This window comes from Rattus norvegicus, chromosome 16, assembly GCF_036323735.1.
Source record: "Rattus norvegicus strain BN/NHsdMcwi chromosome 16, GRCr8, whole genome shotgun sequence".
In the NCBI taxonomy this organism is placed as follows: domain Eukaryota; kingdom Metazoa; phylum Chordata; class Mammalia; order Rodentia; family Muridae; genus Rattus; species Rattus norvegicus.
Genome location: NC_086034.1, coordinates 13,794,946 through 13,816,846, shown reverse-complemented (window position 1 = coordinate 13,816,846; position 21,901 = coordinate 13,794,946). Strand labels below are relative to the sequence as shown.

Here is a 21,901-nt window from a genome sequence, read left to right as displayed (position 1 = left end):
TTTCCCGTGTGACCCAGAAAGCTGCTATCATATCAAACAACTCTTAAATAACAAATATAAATTCTGAAATAAAGCCTATCAAACCCAAAGGCAATAGATTATGAACTCTGTCTGCAGATATTGGAAGGGAGTTGGAACTTTGAAGGAAAAATGAAATTGGGTCAAATCCTCTGATTCACTCTTTACAGAAATTAGCCTGAAACTAGGTCACACAGTACATGCTGTGCAGGGTGATTAAAACTAGGAGAACACGTGTAGTTTTATTTACTTGAAAACCAGGCTTTCACTCAAACAAAGGCAATGAAAACATGAACCTTACTCAACAGAGAGTAGGACTTTTGAAGCCTGGAATGGTCTAAAAATCTCTCTCCAGATCTTTTGCTGACCACTGAGCTATGGCTTAGGGTGTGTGCAGAGAGCAGGGTTGAATATATTGTCCCTATCTTCTGGAGGAGATTAATTCTTTTCAGCACATTTAACTGAAAACTACAAATAGGAGACAAGAGCAAACAGTAATTCTTCAAAGAATCATGACATAATTGAGAGTTATTTCATGTCAACAAGTCCAGGCTGTAATCTCAAGTACTAAGAAGCATTAGGGTATGTAGCCTATTAACAATAAAAACGATATATAATGTAACCCAATTTTGAGATAATGTAAGTGCTAGAATTAGTAAATATTTTAAAGCAATGTTTATAAGGATCTTAAAAGCCACAAAAGAAAAAAAATTACATGTTCCACAAGTAAAATACTTTAGTATTTTAAACAGAAAATGAACTCTATTCCAGAAAATGGGATCTCAGAGGAAGGGGAAGAATGTAATGAGTTATGGATATGAATGAAATGCATCATGTACATTTGGAAAACCACCAGAAATAATTTAAAAATCTTTGCAAGAAAAAAATTTAATTCTGAAATTAAAAATGAAAAACAAACCTGATTATATTGTCAGCATCAGAATTATGACAGAAGAACTAGAAGGACAATTTAAAATCTAGTCCATTTTAAATAGGAAATCATTTAACTTGAAATAAAGAATGAATAATTTAAAAGACTAACTTATTGTGCTCACAGTTTTGAAGGTGAGGAAGATCATGTAGCTTTCTCTCAGGAATGCATTCCTGCTGCTTTATAACAGAAAATGCAGGGGAGACATGGGAAAGCAACATGTCTTTCAGAGCCCTCTACTATATATAAAGACCATTCTTGTTACAATAAACCCATTCCTACACATGAGTCCATCTATGAAACAATAGCCTTTGTGACTTACTCCTGTCTTAAAGATTCTATCTCTTAACATCACAATGGCAATTACCTTTTAACAGGAGTTTTGGAAATGACTTTTAAACCACATTAAAATCAAACTGCCTAATAAGGCAGGTCAGTTGACGATAACTCTTATTTCCACATCCCAGCCCTTGGTGTCACAATGCTGTAAAGATGGCTCAGTGCCTGTAAGAGCTTGGTCATTGTCCAGAATACCAGAGTTCTAGGCCAAGTATCCATGTTAGGCAGCTCACTGGCACCTGAAACTCCAGTTGCAGGGAATCTGACACAAACTTCTGACACAAATTCATACTAACCCACAGGCATACACAAAAATAAAATAATTTTTAAAATATACTAATATATGCCAATGATTTATATAAAAATATAATTTCTTCTTCATTTTCAGAGGGATGTTTTATCAGATATAAATTATAGATAAGTCATTAACAGTTTTATTTCATTTTTCAACATTTAAAAATTATTTATTTGCTGTCTTGCCTAATTGTCCATTAAAGAAACCCTAAAAATTATTACTTCAGACTAAAATAATAAATTTTAAAGAGAAACTTTTATATTTGTGAAAAATATAAAAGATTATTACTGTTATCTTTTTTCTTTGAAACACTACTTTTTATACCTTGGGGAAATAAAAACAGGAAGATTGAAACATCACTGCCAACTTATGCTATCATCACGCAGTAGATACACAGACATTCATCCAAAGATGGTGCAAAAACCATCTGTGGTCTTACAGAAATACCAATGGAAGCCACTTGAGATTTTGATCTTTGCCATTTTGACTGGTATAAAGTGAAATCAAAGGGTTGTTTTGATTTGCATTATCCTGATGACTAAGGATGTTGGACATTTCTTTAGGTACAACTCAGCCATTTGATATTCCTCAGCTGACAGTTCTTTGTTTAGCTCTGTACCCCATTTTTAATAGGGTTATTTGGCTCTCTGAAATCTAACTTCAATTTTTAATTTAAATATCTTTTCATTGGATATTTTTTCTTTACTTACATTTCAAATGTTATTCCCTTTCCCCGTTTCCTGGACATAAGCCCCCTATTCCATCCATATTCCTTTCTTCTGTAAGGGTATCCGCCTCCCCATCTATCTCCTTCCCACCACCTGACATTCCCTTACACCCGGGGGGTCCAACCTTGGCAGGACCAATGGCTTCTCCTTCCACTGGTACCCAAAAAGGCCATCCTCTGCTACATAGGCAGTTGGAGCCATAGGTCAGCCCATTAGTCTTTGAGTAGTGGTTAAGTTCCTGGAAGCTCTGGTTGGTTGACATTGTCGTTCTTACGGGGTTGCAAGCCCCTTCAGCTCTTTCAATCCTTTCTCTAATTCCTCCAATGGGGATCCAATTCTCAATACAGTGGTTTGCTAGTAGCATTTGCCTCTGTATCTGACCTCTCTGGCTGTGTCTCCCAGGAGACATCTATATCTGGTTCCTGAAAGCATGCACTTCTTAGCTTCATCAATCTTATCTAGTTTTGGTGGCTATACATATATGGGCTACATGTGGGGCAGGCTCTGAATGGCCATTCCTTCAGGCTCTGCTTCAAAATTTGTCTCCATATCCTCTCCTATGAATATTTTTGAACCCCCTTATAAGAAGAACTGAATAATCCACATTTTGGTCATCCTTCTTCTTGAGATTCATGTGCTCTGTGGATTGTATCTTGGGTAAGTGAAGCTTTTGGGCTAATATCCACTTATCAGTCAGTGCATATCATGTGTGTTTTTCTGTGATTGATTTATCTCACTCAGGATGATATTTTCTTGTTCAATCCATTTGCCTATGACTTTCAGGAAGTCATTGTTTTTGATAGCTGTGTAGTACTCCATTGTGTAGATGTACCACATCTTCTATTTCCATTCCTCTGTTGAAGGGCATCTGAGTTCTTCCCAACTTCTGGCTATTATAAATAACACTGCTCTGAATTTAGTGGAGCATGTGTCTTTGTTGAATATTGAGCACCTTTTGGGTATATTCCCAGGAGAGGTAAGGCTGGGTCCTCAGGTAGTGCAATATCCAATTTTCTGAGAAACCTCCAGGATGATTTCCAGAGTGGTTGAACCCATTTGCAATCCCACCAATGATGGAGAGTGTTCCTATTTCCCCCCATCCTCAAAAGCATCTGTTGTCACCTGAGTTTTTAATCTTAGCCTTTCTGACTGGTGTGAAGTGGAATTTCAGGGTTGTTTTGATTTGCATTTTGCTGATGAGTAAGGATGTTGGGTATTTCTTTATATACTTCTCAGTCATTTGATTTTCCTCAGCTGAAAATTCTTTGTTTACCTCTGTATCCATTTCTTTAATAGGGTTATTTGGATCTCTGGAGTCTACCTTCTTCAGTTCTTTGTATATTTTGGATATTAGCACTATATCAGATGCAGGATAGGTAAAGATCTGTTGGTTGCCATTATCTCCTAATGACAGTGTATCCTTTGCCTTACATAAGCTTTTCAGTTTGATGAGATTCCATTTGTTGGTTCTTGATCTTAGAGCATAAGCCATTGGTGTTTTTTTCAGGAAATTTTCCCCAGAGCCCATGTGATCGAGATTCTTCCCCACTTTTTCTTCTATTAGTTTAAGTGTATCTGGTTTGATGTGGAGCTCTGTGATCCACTTGGACTTATGCTTTGTGCAGTGTGATAAAAATGGATTAACTTGTAGTCTTCTACATGCTGACCTTCAGTTGAACCAGCACCATTTGTTGAAAATGCTTTTTTTCCATTGGATGGTTTTAGTTCTTTTTTCAAAATCAAATGACCATAGGTGTGGAGGTTCATTTCTGGATCTTCGATTCTATTCCACTTATCTACCTGCCGGTCTCTATACCAAAACCATACAGTTTTTATCACTATTGCTCTGCAATAATGCTTGAGGTCAGGAATGGTGATACCCCCAGAATTTCTTTTATTGTTGAGTACACTTTTTACTATCCTGGGCTTTTTGTTATTCCAAATGAATTTGCAAATTGTTCTTTCAATCTCTATAAATAATTGAGGAGGAATTTTGATGGGGATTATACTGAATCTGGAGATTGCGTTTGGCAAAATGGCCATTTTTACTATATTAATCCTGCCAATCCTTGAGCATGGAAGATCGTCCCATCTTTTGAGATCTTATTCAATTTCTTTCTTCAGAGTCTTGAAATTCTTGCTATACATACTGTTCACTTGCTTGGTTAACATCATGCCAAGGTATTCATTTTTATTTGTGACTATTACGAAGGGTGTCATTTCTCTAATTTCTTTTTCAACCTGTTTATCCTTTGAGTAGAGGAAGGCTACTGATTTGTTTGGGTTAATTTTATACCCAGCCACTTTGCTGAAGTTGTTTATATATATTGGCACTTTCAGTTGAAAGTCTTCACTCTCTTCTATACCTATTAACCTTAGGTTTGATCTTCTCATTTTGTCCGGGATTTCCTGGATGTTTTGAGCTAGTAACTTTTTGCTTCTTACATTACCTTTGACAGTTGTGTTGATGTTTCCTATGTGTCTTCTGCCCTGAGATTCTCTCTTCTATCTCTTGTATTCTGTTGGTGATGCTTACATCTGTGATTCCCAATCTCTTCCCTAGGTTTGCTCCCTCCAGGTTGTCTCCCTTTGTAGTTTCTTTATTGTTTCTATTTCCATTTTTATGTCCTGGACAGTTTTACTCAATTCATTCACCTGTTTGATTGTGTTTTCTCTTAATTCTTTAAGGATTTTTGTTGTTGTTGTTGTTTGCTCTTTAAGGGCTTCTACTTGTTTACTTGTATTTCTTTAAAGGAGTTATTTGTATCCTTCTTAAAGTTCTCCATCATCATTATAATGAAATGTGATTTTAAATCCAAATCTTGCTTTTCCCCTGTGTTTGGATATCCTGTATCTGCTTTACTGTGAGAACTGGGCTCTGATGAGACCTCACAGTCTTGGGTTTTGTTGCTTAGGTTCCAGTTCTTACCTCTCACCATCTGGTTATCTCTGGTGTTTATTGGTCTTGTTGCTTCTGGCAGTGGTTTGACCTTCTTATAACCCTGTGTGTCACCAGCGGGTTCTCAGTACAGGAACTGTGGCACAGGGCAGCTCTGGGCATAGGCAGAAACTGGAAGTACCCTGTCCCAGACTGCTCCTTGATTCCTGTGCTCCAAGGTCTCCAGGTTTGTTCTCCTTGGGCCAGAAATGTGAGCAGAAGTGTTTTTCCCTGTGCTCTCAGGATTGTCTGAACTTCTGAGAATCCAGCTCTCTCCCCATGGGATCTGCAGAGACCTGTGGCACAGGGTCAGCTCCTGGCACAGGTGGAAAATGGAAGGTTCCAGTTTCAGACTGCTCCTTGGTTCCTGTTTTCTGAGGGCTCTGGGCGGGTCCCTTGGAGTGAAAGTGGTGGTCGCACCTGTGTTCTCCGGTGTGTCAACACTTCTGGGACAGGCTTTGTCCCAGCGTGTTCTTGGTACACATCTGATGCACAGGGTCAGCTCAGAGCCCAGGCCTGTTTCTCGTGTTTTATCTTTGGCTCTTCTCCTGTTTGCTCTTGTCTTATTTTATCATTATTCTTTAGTTGCTTCTTTGTTTTCTAAGAGACAGAAAGGGTATTATTTGGATTGAAGGATTTTGGGGGAGGATCTTGGAGGACTTGAGGGTGGGGAAGCCATATTCATAATATAATGCATGACAAAACTCTATTCTCAATAAAACAAAAGTAATGTAAAATAAAACAAAATATAAAAACTAAAATGAAAATATTTCAGAAATAAAGAACAAATGACATGTGTACAAAAATAAAAAAACTTAAATAAAACTTGACAAACTTGAAAAGTGCATATTTAAGATGGTTCTGATATTCTAAATCTCATGAAGTAATCTTCTTCGCAGAGAGCTGTTCAAAATAATTTGCCATCGATTCAGAATATTGATGACATGAAGTTCTATACATTGTAGAATATGACACCTGTGTTCCTGCTGGGTCTAAAGAGTACATATTGTCTGACATAAAATTTCAACTGAATCATAATTTTGTTTTTACCCTGAATTATAAGCCACAACTATTCTGAAGTACACCAATATATGTTACCATATGCTAATGACAAGTCTGTGGTCACTCACAATGCTCTTCCTGATAGATTGGTGGAGAGGTTTAATGCTTTCCTATAAAATAGGCTTTGTGTTAGGTAATTCTGGTCAATCATTGACTAGCTTAAATGCTCTTACCATGTTTGATGTATGCTAGCTTAAGCTGTGATGCTCCACTTGTTGATATGTTAAGGACATCTGTGTTTGTTTGGGGTTCTGAATGCTGGACCCAACACTTGGACATCGTAAGTAAGTGTTCTTACACTAACTCAAGTTTCAAGTCCCTTTCTACATTTTTGATTTATTATTTTTAAATTACAGGAGCTTTACTTAGAACCAAATGCATTGTAAGATGAAGAAAATCTGAACTCTAAAGTACTAAGTGATACAAACCAGAATTTAACAAATAGAAAAATTTTAAAATCAAATGAAATACTTGCATCATATAGATGGAATTTTCCCTACATCATATTTTTAAAAATATCCCCAAGTTTGTATTAATGGATGATTGATCATCATAGATGCAAATTTATAGTACAAAACAATATGTTTCTTATTCCAATAAAACTTTATGGATTATTTATATGATAAATGTAATAATATATGGTATATTATAAATGATAAATAATTCTACACATGATAGTATATATATGTTATATATATAATTTATATATACAAAGTTATATACCATAACTCTTGTGTGTCTTAACTATAATAAAAATTTACTGTACAACATTGTATTTTTAATGAAATAAGCAGTCTGATTAATATTATATAAAATATTATTCACCTGTTATACTTTTTATTTTTGAAGCAAGAAAAGATAACTTTAGAGACTGAAATAGAACTCTGAAAATTTTAAGAACAATGCAGTTACTTGATATCTGTCCAATTACGTAGGTAAACACACAATGAAATCAAAGAGTAGAACATTGGATCTGAAGGACATGAACATCCACTGAAGAGAAAAGACAGAAAATTGTACTGGAAAATTTTGTATGGAATCCAGGTTCTTTTTTAGATTTGGGATGAAAATATCTTTAACAGCATACTCAATATCATAGTTTATCAAATGATAGCTTGAAAATTGTAAAGTTTTACCTCAAGAAAAATTCTAAAGGTGATTCTCATATTAGCAATTCCAGGCACTGGTTTCTAGATGTTAAAACAATTGTCATTTATATCTCTATATACTCTAATTAAAGCAATTAGAACTTTTCCTTTTTCATTGCAAATACTCTTCATTTTTTTCAGTTGTACACTGTCTTTACATGTACAGTTTATTTCCTGGCAACATTTTTAATATTACTGTTTTCAGGCCGTAAGTGTCTTATGATTTCTAGACTTGATTGCATGCAGCTTATATGCACTATCCAGCTTACAATTTCGCATTATATTTTCACCAATACTATATGATGATTTAGTGTCACAGTTCCAGCTGTCAACATGACACAAATCTAATGTCTGCTTGGAAATAGGTATTTTCACTGAAGATCTGTCACTGCAAACTCAGTGTGCACCCTTTGTACCCTGAGTCCTTAACCCATTAATGGGAAAGGGAGATGTTTCCCATAAAAATTACCTTTTGCTTCTCTCCCTACCCAGTTTACTTTCGATTTTTCACATTTAAATAGTTTAATTGACTTCTGCATTATAGTTATATCTTTTATTGTATGAGGTTATAATATAATTACGTCATTTATCCCTTTCTTATCCTACCTCTAAACTCTTCCATTCATTTATTTTTCCTTCCTCTCTTTCAGAATCATGAACTCTATTTTTATTGATTTCTATACTTCTTTTGGTGAATGTGGAAGTCTGTAGTGCAGTGTGGGGCCCTTTCTATCAGGGAATATTGCTTTGTTTCTTAGGCGGAGCATTCATTCCCCCTCTATGTTCAGAAGGCAGGAAATCAGTGTGGGCATGGTGACACATAAAACAATAACTGCTGGCTAGCTCTTCAACCATGTATCTGTGGGTACACACATACTTCTCTCTCTGCGTATGTGTGTGTATATTTGTGTGTGTATATGTGAATGTGTGCATATCTTTGTGTATGGCATGTGAGCAAACCACATGGACCATACCATACCATTGTCCTTCTCTGATCACTAAAGGATCCTTTAAAAATTAAAGAAGAAAAAGTGTTAAAATATTATGACCCCTGACATGAAGGCCTTTTCATACTCATTTAGATGTCATTAGATATTTTCATTATTAGTTTTTTTAGAGTCTGGCACCTCATATCATCCAGTATTGAATCTACAGTATACAGTATATTAACATTTGTCAACTGTGATGCTTGCATCCTGCTGAAAATAAGAAATAAATCATAACAGGATAAATTTATGATTTAGGTGACAAATTGGTTAATCACTTTTCCAGTTGAGAACTCCTTTATGATATCTTTTAAAATATTTATTTATTCCTTTTTCATATATTGTATTCTGATGCAGTTTGCCCTCCCTGCATGTTTCATAGTCTATATACGCCTTCCTCTCCTCTTCCACAGATCCACTCCTTCTCTGTTTTCCTTCGAAACAGATTAGGTGTCCTAGTTGTAACAACTAAATGTAACATAACAGGTTATGATAAGACCTGGCTCTCATATCATGATAAGACCTGGGATGAATCAACCGATTAGGATAAATAGCTTACCAAGAGTAGGTAAAAGAGTCAGAAACACCTTGAAGAGTCAGCCAGGCAAACCCCTACTCCCGCTGTTAGGAGTTCCAGAAAAATATCAAACCACACAGGTTTGTAAGGTTATATACAGAGAACCTAGCACAGACCCATACATGTCTGTGATTGTCACCTCAGTCATTGCAAGTCTGTATTTGCCCTGCTTATTTGATTCTGTGGGCCATGTTTTCATCATGTTCTGGACCCCTCTGGGTCTTAAAATCCTTCCTCTTCATTTTCGTCAGGTTACCTCTGGATCTGCCTAGTGTTTGGCTGTGATTGTCTGTTCCTATCAGTTGCTGGTTGATGCCTCTTTGAGGAAAATTGCCCTAGACAATGATCTATGAGAATAGCCACCAAGATCCCTCTGGATTATGAGGCATAGTAGCCATCTGCCTCCTTCACCCCACCCCCCAAAAACATCCTCTTTTTATCTTTTCTGGACACTGTAACATATTTTGGTGGGTGTGACCCTAGACATGCAGAAACAGGTATGGAGTAAATATTCTATTCTTAGTCAAACTGGTAATGAACAAATTATTCTCAGTTGCAAGAATAGTTATACTCTAATAACTAAAATTGATGCTGAGAAACCTGTCCATTGTGTGTACCTTCCAAGTATGCAATGAGACTAAGAGGTCACAATGGTAAAAGATAGTTGTGTGGGACCTAAAAGAAACCTAAGAAGATACCCTTTGAGTAATGAGATTCAGGGCCAGAGAATTCGAACATTACCTCATCAGGTTTGAGGTTCATTCCCTGTTTGGATGCAGTCTGGTGGTTATGCATCTATGGTGGGAATTGTTGTGGTGTAGTCTTTTCCTTCAGGTACAGAATCATTTTCCTTGGAGTAGAGCAGGAGCTTCTTGACAACAAAATTCAAAGCAGAATAATACAACGATGACTAGATTTGTCGCAACAATCATTAATCTGTGGGTGCCCCACAGTAGAAGGAAGGTAGGTGTCATAAGACTTTAAATGTAGCTCTAGCCATTATTCCATCTTGCCCCAACCCTCAGCTTAAAATATTCTTGGGAGATAATAGAGTATGTAGGAAGTAGAAGGTAAACTAAAAGTGAGCTTCCATGATGACTATTCCATGAGATCATCAGCCATGATGGAAAGAAGCTGTGCTGTGGAACAACTACTTTGGGGTCACCCATCCTTTTATAAGTTACCCCAAGAAATTAATGTTTCAGTCTAGTTGGACCTGGATAGAATCTGTCCTTGTGTCTGTCATCCTTGAATTTGGGATTAGCAGATATTTGTTCATCTATCCCTAGATATATGAAAAAAGTTGCACAACAGGCAGCAATATTAAAATAGATTTAATTATAGATAATTCCATGGCAGTGTTTTTGAAGCTATCACACCATGCAATTTATTTCTTTTAAGTTTTCAAAATTATCCCTTATGTAAAAATAGTGTGTTCTTTATTTTTTTAACAATCTTTTTATATTATGTTTGACGAATCTACAAGGAAAATAAAATCGAACTCCACCGAATAGAAATGAGGGAATGGTCAGTTCCTTTAGGAACTGGAAATTATTAGCTTTAAATGATTAGACTATGAAACGTGCACAGTAAAGGGGCTAAGAAAACCCACAGTTCTATTATTCTACCAGTCCTCTCTGTCTCCATTGTAAAGATCAATTGATACTGTTATCATCTCATGCCTGGAACACTGCCAACACCCTTCTTGTCTTCCTGCTGCCTGGCTTACCTCACTCCATTCAGTCCTTAACTCTTCAGCAGGAAGCATCTTTCTAAAAAATAAGTTTGATCATTTTATCTCATTATTCTCTACCCCCAGCCTCTTAAAAATGACAGAAAGCATTTCAGGTGACTTGAACTATCCACAGAGTCGGTGCTCAGTATATAAGACTCAGTGAATTATCAATGGTTTATAGCCAAGGGTAATAAAAGAAAAAACAAGCCCTGGCCTAGAAGTAAATTCTCTTCATTCACACATATTTTTTTGAGTATCTGTGTACAGAAGATACCAGAAGAAAAACATGCAAACTAGCTATATACTGTTGTGTGACACCTTTGCTAAGAGATGTGACCAAATGTCTACTTGCCCTACATATGGAACTGATGCTAGAACAAAGAAATTATACTACCAAACTGCCTCTTGATGAACCAGTTATTTAATTGGGCTTGCTTAAGTTAAGTGATGAAGGGCTATTTACAGGAATATGGACAACTCAAAAGGAGCTGCATCACTGAATGCTCACCCAGATGATGAATCATACATGTTTTTTGCATGACAAGTCAGTGAATCTCCTTGCCTCAGTAGTCCTTAATGTTTATACAATCATGACAATGGAAGAAAACTAACAAATCTGTCAAGTTTCAGAGACTTCCACAGTCTTAAGGAGATTTCCTCTGGAATACAATGCTATATGTTGAAGAAAATTGCTACACAATATATGACATTCTTGCCTCAATCTCTAATGACCTCAGAATCTGGCAGTTATTACAAGGTTTACAGGGAAACTATCATGTAAGTATCAAGGATGAATGTGTTCAGGGTATTCAGTGGGAGGGTCCCCTAATGTCACTTTGGAGACTCAGCATTTATAGACATTTGATTTGGGTTTTGATTGGGGAAGGCAGGTCTGAAGCAGTAAATCTGAAGAGTCTGGAAAAGTCCTTGTTTAGAGAACAGGCAATGGTGCCTTTGTGTTTCATTATGATGCATAGCAAGCAAAAATTAGCAATTGCTTTTTAAGGGTTGGATCATTGCTTTCCAGCTTTAGGGGCCTTGTTTACTAAGAAAGGAGGCTTTAAATTGAGGCTTGCATTAGACCCTTTTCATTCATGCCACTTCTCTGAGAAGTTAGATCCTTGGTTTGCTTTTTCTTATAGTCAGCCTCCATTCTTGGAGTTCTCTGACACTCACTTCTTTCTCCTCCACAAAGTAGTAGCCTACAACTATAAGATCTCAGGTTAGACTCTTTTCTTTTTATGCCCAGAAGAAACTGTACTCCAATCATTTCTTCTATTGGTCCTCATTGCCTTCAACCTCTTTTTTTTCCTTCTATCAACCTAGAAAATGGAAGACAAAGGTGCTAGCCGATCTTCATTTCAATGATGATTCATGCTGCTGTAGATGTGGAGGTTCATTGAATGGAAGTAGTCTACAAAAATGGTGGTAATAAGGAACAACAAGAAAGAATTGCTATGAGTATAAAATGAAATATTTAAGCAGCTAGCTTTTAGAGGTTTCCTCAAGTGCTTGTGGTCTCTTTAGGCCAGAATTTAGTCCTATCTTTCTCCCCACCTGTAAATCTCTAGCATGGCTTTGTGAATTTTCTCCTGTGACCATTATTGATTCTCCCAGTTTATTGCTCAGAAACTAGGAATCAGCCTTGTACATTGAGGCTTAAAGGAACATTTTAAAAATTAAATGGGGAGGTTAAAAGCTTACGATTTGACTGGTTCTGGCATCTGGACTGATTCACATTAGAACTACAACCACTGAAGGGGAAAGAAGAATGCACTAATGAATGTTTGAAGACTCAATGTAATTGCAAATCTATAGAGACAAAAGCAGGTGAGTGAAATGGTGTGTGACAAAGCCTTCCACAATCTCCCAGTAGTGGTACAGGCTTTCAGGTACTGGTAAAGAGCTAGAATGATCTGGACAAGCCTATATAAAGGTTGTATACATTTTACTTAGCGAACAGTCTAGTAAATGTGTGAACAGTTCGTTTCAGACTTTCTGCTTTGAACTTGACTGATGTGTCATGAAACAATTGCATTAAACTCATCGGCACAAGGAGCTCACGTTTGTATGAGTGAAGTTTTCATTCTTGCTAGTTTCAAAGTGGGGTTTACGTTGTTCGGTAGATTTGTATCTGTATATTTTGAAACTTTACTTGCATTAGAAAGCATTTCCAGGTACTTGCCTAGCAAGCGCAAGGCCCTGGGTTCAGTCCCCAGCTCCGGGGGAAAGGAAAAAAAAAAAAGGAAAGCATTTCCAGATCCTAGTCTCTGTAGTTCAGATTATAGGATGCTGCCTCTACATCCAAATATTGGAAAGTTGCTGAAATCTGCTTTTCTCAGCATCCTATGTGGTAACCAGATAGAATCTTCCTGAACTTTGGATGGCAGTACTCTCTTCTGTCCACTTCAGAATCATTGAGTATTAGAGCGAAAAGAATGAATTTCATGATCTCATTTCAAAGGCAAGAAAACGGAGACCAAGAAGTCATTCTTAGCAAGATCGCAGGGAGCTTTATAAGCTCAGACTGAGGACTAGGTATCTGTTGGAGAGGGCTACCATTTAAAAGTTGCAGTATAGTAAACAGTGATGTTGCCATTGATGCAGGAAAATTTGCCGAGTTTTCCAAGTTCTCGGTGAAGTGTTTAATTTCTAAACCTTGCATGCACCTTAAATTTCCAGGCATCTGGCATAGCTCTCTTTACAGTTTCATTTTAACAGAGTTAATTAAAAATTAAGGATTTGCAAGGGCTTTGGTATTTCTTGAAGAAAAAATAAGCTCAAGGCTCTGCTATAGTCTTACCTTAATAATAAGAAATCAACAAATATGACTAAAGTCCCAGAACAATAAAATATTTATGAAGCAATCAATATTAATTAATTTTTAAGTAATTGGAATCCAAGGTCTTTGGCTAAATCCTTGATTGTTACTTCTGTACTATGTCCAAATTTTAAGAATCAGGTGCAAGGGCTCGTTTGACAGTTTAGGAAGTCAAAGTGCTTTGGAGGCAATCTCGATACAGAAGAGAATACAAAGAGAGAGAATCAACTCCCCTCTGGTTGTCTCACCGCTACACTCAGGCAATTAATTGCACAAAGTATCCACTATCACACATGCCATACACATGCAAAGAATAATAAATCAAATATTTAGATATCAGGGAACCTCCACACCTATTTTTGTGTCTAATGGTTCTTGAGGAAGATAATTCATTTTTATTATATTCAGAAATATTCTCATTTGTCCAAACTTATCTTTACCCAAGTTGATTTTAGAAAGCATTATGATGAAGTTATTAATGGCAAGCAAAGAATTGGGTACCTTTGAACAAACTTCTGCATAGAGATTAAAATAGTAAATCCTTGGGGATGTAGAGAATGACTGAGAGCTGGTGGAAGAAGATAAGAGATGACCACTAATCCACTTCATCCCTTGATCTTTGATCCTTTTACAATGACCTTATGCACACAGGTCAGATGAAAAAAGGCGTCAGTAGGGACGTAGAAATGACTAATTTCCCTGAATCCTGTCCATACTTGGTCCACCAAAGAACATTGATGAACATTCCAAAGGAAAATGATGTTTGGCACGACCAACCTACACAGTGACTACAACGCGAGAGCTCCTTTTACACCAGGGTTTGGCTGAGGCTTGCTCCGGAATTGGTTGCTTTCATAAGTCAAGTGGTTAACATGGACAGTAATGCATCTTTCACGTTCACTGTTTGCATAGGAGCCTACACTTTCAGAAAATTCAGCCTTTTATTTTCCCGCCATGCTTTACTCATCATTTGAAGTCAAATGTGCCTTTGCTCCCTCACCTTCTTCAAAGTCCCCATATGTTGATTCATCCCTGCTGACTTTGTTGCTGGGAGTAGAAACATCTTTCTCTTAGAGGAGAGTATAGTGCAGTTTGAAATCAACAATACTTCTACTGTAGGAAAGTTTACTAGATATCTCTAGATTAAGCTTAATTTCTTCACAAGGACCCAACAGACTGGACTAAATATTTAAATGGAGTCACCAACAATGATATCACACATCACAGAAAATAAACTCTTATCTGATTTGCGAATCAGAATGAGAAGTAGCATGACCGTCAATAAGAATATTTTTTAAAGTAACCTGACAATAGAGTTGCCTCAGTTCAAACTTATATAGCAAGGTAACCTAGCATTAGCAATTACCAATGTCTTATTTTTCCATTATTCCAGAGAATTTTAGGAGAAAATAATATGCTTTATGGTTCATTCTTTATTTGTTTGGTTTTTTTCTGTATATAAAACTTTTTTTAACCCTCAGAAAACTTATTCTAGGAATGAGAGATTTTCCTGGAATTGAAAATAATATGAATAAGACATTTTAAAATTTAATTTTAATTTTTTTACTTATTCACCTTTTATCTTGTTCACTGCCCCCTTTCTTATCAGACCTCCCGCAATCTTTCCCAATCCCCCACCCCTTCTCCTCTGATCTGGTGAGGGCCCCGATGAGCATTTTCTGATCTTGGCATTTCAAGTCTCTGTGAAGCTAGGTGCTTCCTCTCCCACTGAAACCAGACAAGACAGTCCAGCTGGAAGACCATATCTCATGTATAGGCAACAGCTCTTGAGATAGCCCTCATCCCAGTTTTTCAAGAATCACATGAAGACCAAGAGGCACATCAGCTACAAAGGTGAAGAGAAGCCTAGGACCAGCCCATATATGTTCTCTGGTTGACTCTGAGATATATTTAAATTAAATTGTCATAATTTTGTCATATGGTAGTATAAATGCTCCCTGAAGATTTTATGTGTGGTAAATGGTTGTTTGTTGAGTGATTATTTGATACTGTACTCACATCATCCCATTGGTAAGTGAAGGACTTTGCAGTATATTCGATATTCTCAGTGAAGCAACCTCACTCTAACCATTCTATATGTTCTTTCTACCATTTACCACCCACATGAACAAGACAGTTTTAAAACTTAATTTTTATTTTTATTTATTCACTTTACTTCTCATTCAACGACCCTTTCCTGGTCTAGCATCTCTTTTACTCTAATGGTAAGATTCTATCTCATGTTATAGCCTACATGTTAGTCTTCATTTCCAAGACGGTGAATCAATTAACCCATAGTATATCTCATTCTAAGGCAGTCATTCTCAATCTTCCTGGTGCTGTGACCCTTTACTTCAGTTTTTCCTGTTGTGGTGACCCCCAAGAAAAAAATTAATTTGTTGCTACTTCGGGACTGTCGTTTTGCTACTGTTATGACTCCTAATGTAAATATGTCTGTTTTCTGATGGCCATAGTGACCCCTGTGAAAGGGTGGTCCAAGCATTCAAAGATGTCACACCCAACAGGTTGAAAAACACTGAATGAAAAAGCCACCTGCAGCATGCACACACACACACACACACACACACACACACACACACACACACACACATACACACACCACCGTCGCCGTCATAGCTGTCATCATCATCATCATCATCATCATCATCATCATCATCATCATCATCATATTCTGTTGCTTTCTATCACTGAGTGTTATTTATCATAATCTTTCCTTCTCAAAGTACAGTTCAGTGCCCTTTCTATAGTGGTCTCAGCATGGTATATTCCTGCCCATTTTCAAACATTTTCATTTTGTGTAAGGTTTTATTGACTTTCCCCACACTCATCTACCATAAATATATTCCATTCCCCTAACCATACTACATCTTAACAGACCCCACTACCTTGTGAATGTTTACCTCCCACTTTCCAGGGGTTCCCCTGTGTTTACAATTTAACTCAAATGCCACTTTCCCTGTGACACTTTCTGCCTTTAGTTTCTCTGTATTCCTTGCTCATTCATTTACATACCACTCTTGACGATATGCTGTAATCTCTTCTTAGTTTTTACTTTGGTTAGATGCTGGAGGTAGAATCATGTACAACTTCCCTTTCTGTGTCATTTCTCAAACACATAGCATGTCTCTAGTGGGTATTTGGTGAATATGTGTTCAAAAGCATGTGAATGAGTGGTAAGAATAGAGTTCAGGTAGGAACAAGTTCGATGTGTACCAATGGACAGATGGTAGAAAACCAGAGTCCTGGACTCTTGTCCATTCTGAATGGACAAGGAGCGGAATTAGGAGGTAACATCAAGATACAGAAAAAAAATCACATAATTCTATAGTTATCAAACCTACAGTTATTCAGTCTCACTTCCATGGGTAGATTCATTATTTCAATAAAATAAAAAAGTAGTAGATATCAATACAGAAAGATAATAAATAAATTGTGCACTGTACCCAAATATATGTTGAATTTATGCTGAGAATCTTTAATTAGAAGATAAATACTGCTGTACTCCAGAGAATCTGATGAAAAGTTAATTGAAACCTCCCAAATGATCTTTTTTTACTTAATGAGTGATTATACTACTATTACAAATTCTTGTCAAATCTCTAAAATAGATATCAGCTTTAACTTTGCTATTTTATTACCTTTGACTGTAATATATAATTCTTTCAACTTTCAAAGCCTTGAGTGCTAAGAACCCTACTCACTCACTTCCTCTATGACTGGGTAATTTAGTCACTTTTCATCTCACCCTTGTAATTATGATTTTATGACTTATATCATATGTCCCTTCCAATTAAATGTTAGGCTCAGCAGTTTCTCAATTTCATCCCCCAATATGTTTCTCACTTTTGAATGATTGCTAGACCTTTACCTTAATAAATGTTATATAATTTCTTGATCAATAAATTTTAGAATACTAGCTTCAGATAAACTAACAGGATAGATAAATCAGATCATTGTTAACATGTAGATTAGGATAGTATCTATTAAAGATGAAATTGGGTTGTAATATCTTTCATCTCTAGTTCCAGCATCTAAGATATTAAGGCAGAAGATAATCGTAAAGTTGGGGCCAGCTTGAGACCTAGCTTCTTAGCTTCAGCACAATGTTCTGATTAAACATAAGGTAGACCACTTAGTTTCGGTCTATTCTTGATCACTGTGAGGTTGTGCTTATTTTTTCCTCTAATAGCTGCTTGTGTTATTATATTTTTGTTTTACGCTTTAGTTCTAATAAATAGTTATTGTTAGGTTGTGCCATTTTGAGAAGGAATAATTTGAGAAGAAATCAGTAAAGGGGTAAATTAAGGTTAAAAGAGTAAACTTTTCATAATATTAATTAGCTCATTTTTACTTTCTGCAAAGTAATTTCCAAGTTTGGCAATATGATGGTAAGTAGACAATCATAGACTCATTTGTTCTGTCCTAGGCACAGTGAAACACATTCATGTATACATCTACCAATTGATTACAAAAGAGGAAGGCACTGAGACAAAGAACTGAATGTGTTCTTGTCTATTAGAATAAGACCATTCATGAAATTATTATGGAAAAAGAAATTCTGGGATATGCAATGTACACCATGGGGTGGGGAAGGGGTAAAATAAAAAGCAAGGAAACTAGGCTAAAATATTGGGCAAGGAATGTGCAGGGTCCATTCAATTTTTTTTTAATTTGAATGTCCCCTGGCATACCACCAGTACAAAGGGCTATGAAATTCTGTGAAATTATAAAGGTATATTGTTTTTGCAGTGCCTGTTCATTTTGGAAAAATTATAACTCTTTTTCAAGCACAATGAAAATACCATCACTATGTGGACAAATGTGCTAGAAAGAAGCAGTAGACTAAAACATAGGAAATATATTTTTATAGGAGCAATATATTCTAAATAAATATATTCTAAATACAGATATTCATAGATATTGTAGATACTATATATACTATCATAATTAGGAAATTCTTCATGGGTAACCGGGGAAAATTTTGTTACAAAAGTAATGAGGATGAAGTCCTTATAAGTCACTGAGCTCCGTAATGACCCTAGGAGGTCAAAACATCTGTGAAGTTGGACCTTTAAACCACTGAGTACAGTTCCATTATACAGAATGAATATAACAACCCCCATTATTATTTTATTTAATGTTATCACTACTACAGGTGCTTGAAGTAATTTGCCTTGCATGATGATTAGATGTCATCTGTTTTCTTACAGTTGGCTGGCTTGAAATGAATTGGCAAACTATACTATGGTATCACTATCAGTGACATTCTAAGTGTCACTTAGAATGACATAATTAAGATTTAATGAATTTTGGGAAAGAGGAGAATAAAACAACTTGCTTATTTTTAGTCTCCTGATCTGGCACAAGCCATGGACAAGACTGGCAATCAGGTGAGTTTCTGGAGATGGCCCACCATTTTGCATGGCTGTGATGAATGTACTCTGTGAGGCAAGGACCTTAGCGACTTCATCCTGGGGTTGCTTCTCGCTGCTGATATGCCTTTCCTGCCACTATTGCATAGCCTAATGATTCCTGGGTATCAGCCCACCATAGTGAGCTGATATTTTTGCAGATCAATGTGAAGATATACTTTCATATGATACTGCTATTTCGATGTATAATGATTTTAGAGAATTCCTGACTTGTTTCAAGTGACTTAAGAACAAAGTTTAAGGAGATGCTTTTAGTTGTTTTTTCAGAAGGATATAAGAAGGTTCAATTCAAGAATAGGATATCCCCCCTCCTCATAGATTAGTAAGTAAAGGATGCATAATAAGGAGTACAATGAGGTTTCATAAATTGCACTAAGAAGAAAAGCTTGGGACAAATTTGTGACCAAGGCAAAACATTCATTCTATGTCAGATCCAAGGTTACAGGTATTCACCAAGATAAAGCAAGGCCATGTGAAATTGTTGCTTTGAACTTATAATAAGCTTATAGAATGAAATGTTGCTTTGAACTTACTATTAACATCCTTCCATAATTGCCCTTGGTGTAACATTTTATCTGTGAAGTAATTCTATATAAAAACAAAACAAAATAGAAAAACAAAATGAAAACAAAAAACTTTTGTCTAAGAAGGTATAGAAAGGCTGAGAGAAAAAACAATGTGTGGCAATTGGGGCTCTGCTCCATCTACCATATATATATATATATATATATATATATATATATATATATATATATATATGGCATATGTTTGTAGGTAGTATATGTATATGTATATAAGTATGCATGTGCACTTGTCAAATTGATGAAACAGGTTGTAGAGCCCATTCAGTGTGTGTGTGTGTTTGTGTGTGTGTGTGTGTGTGTGTGTGTGTGTATGGGTGTGTGTGTGTGTGTATGGGTGTGTGTGTGTGTGTATGTGTATGAGTTCTGTCTTTTTCTTTCTAGCAGGCCTTTTAAGAGTTAGGAGTTCACAGTTTCTTGCCAGAGCCCACATAATTAAGTTTGGCTTCCATCAGTACTACTAGTGTCCTGTTAATTTCCTGCCACTATCAGCACCAATCCCAATCATCCATGCCATAACTTTCTGGCTGCATCAGTGGCCTGGATGTCAAGCTAGCTTTTGACACTGATCAGTTTATCCAAAATTCATAGATGCTTTATAATGCTTCTTATTCCCCTTTCAAAAGCTTCTTTGGTTCACTAAGCTTTGGTTTCTAATTATTTAAGAATGATGCAAAGACTATAAGCATAGTGGGAGTTCTTCTCTGCATTAGTCCTATCCTTTCTATTTACGATCAGACTAAGGCCTCTGGAATGTCAGAAGTAAAGAATATAGAGGTCATTGGATATGTGTCTAATTTTCTTAGCCATAAACTTGAAGGATAAGACTGAGAAAAGGAAGTAGTACTCCACCTTAAAGGAACCAAAGAATGTATTAGATGTGTCACCTTTTGGGTATTGGAGTGAAATATGGGCCAAATACAGCCATCCACAATTTATTCACCAGGTTATCCTGGGCAAACTACATTACCTCTTGAGGCTCAATTTCATCATGGTAAAAAAAAGAACTCTAATCTTTTCCCAGCCTAGCCTAGTAGTTGAAGCATAAACAGAAGAGCATACCACAAAGCACACCACGACCTAGAACACACACTTTCTATCATTCTTGTGCCATATGTAAAATAAGGACAGAATGACAGATGGAACTCACTGCAGTTTCTTGCACAGAGACAGTGAGTTTAGCACCCAACCACTTTTATTCATAGATTCCTGAAGTAACCATATCAGGATTCCATGTTCTGAGTACTTTGGCACTCATGGGTCTGGGCAGGAAATTTTCAACTGCATATTCTATGAGTTCTAAGATCTTTAAACATTGGCAAAAGTTCAGGAGAGGGTGTTGGATGTTGTTATTTGCATTTTTCTATAAGAAAGCCCAGGTGAGGTAAACAGGGTGATTTTGAAAGTTGACATAGGGTCATGCAACTAGTACTCATCCATTTTTAAACTGTCCATTTTTAAAACTTGGATCTATCTTGTTCAAAAGGCCGTAGAGTTGTAACTGATAAAAGGAAATTGAACTGACAAGGTTTCAGGTGGGAAAAAGTCCATTTGTCTAAATATGATTAGGAAATCAAAGGCACATTTTTGTTCTCTAGGCTATGCCAAAATGCAGCCAATCCAATACTGCAGACTTGAACAATTGGCTATAAAAATCACGGGTGAAAACATACTGCAGATGGCAATTAATTACCACACAGGCCCTGGTACATTACTCAGAGAAGATTGAAAATCATTCTATAAGACTGTACCAGGAAATAACAACATCCCCAGGAACCTGCCCTCTGCTGGTCAGACCAATGCTTTGTTCTTGTTAAATGGGGATATTATTCAAAGATGCAAATGAGATATTTTGAGCATTTTTATATTTACGACTTTATTACTCCAAGACTGTTGGGAGTTTTAATTTTGGGGTTTGCCCACCTGCTGTTTCTTTATTAAAAACATAGTTCTGATTAATCAAAACTCTGCTTTGCAGTCAGGTCACACAGATCCTATAAAGCAGGATGCAGGAGTTTGCTGTGGATCTGGATGAAATTTATCTAGTAAAGATGCACACTGATTTATATGTGTGCTCAGAAGTGTGGCAGGGAATTAAAATATGATAGCAAGTGAGAAAGGTTCATAGCTTTCTGAATGTGGCCGTAAATAAGGGATTTCACAACCAAGTTGCTCTGTTTAATATCCAGGGTACATCTCATCCATGAGTATACTGGGGTCACTCTGTTGGTGGTAACTCTGGTAAGCCAGCATGAGTTTGAAAGGCTTCATAAAATTGGCATTGCAAAT

The 21,901-nt window shown here is 36.5% G+C and overlaps 1 long non-coding RNA gene across 5 annotated transcripts in view; it reads right to left on the bottom strand.

Moving 5' to 3' along the window:
- LOC102555898 (uncharacterized) overlaps positions 1-1,252 on the bottom strand; it is a 51,707-nt gene extending 50,455 nt beyond the window's left edge. For 2 of the 5 annotated variants that reach the window (XR_005494775.2, XR_005494774.2), the window contains exon 1: positions 1,061-1,196. This is a non-coding gene — a long non-coding RNA (uncharacterized LOC102555898). Of the gene's footprint in view, positions 1-1,060 lie in introns of all 5 variants that reach the window. The other 3 variants (XR_005494773.2, XR_005494772.2, XR_005494771.2) reach the window with 2 other exon arrangements.
- Between the last annotated feature and the right edge of the window lie 20,649 nt (positions 1,253-21,901).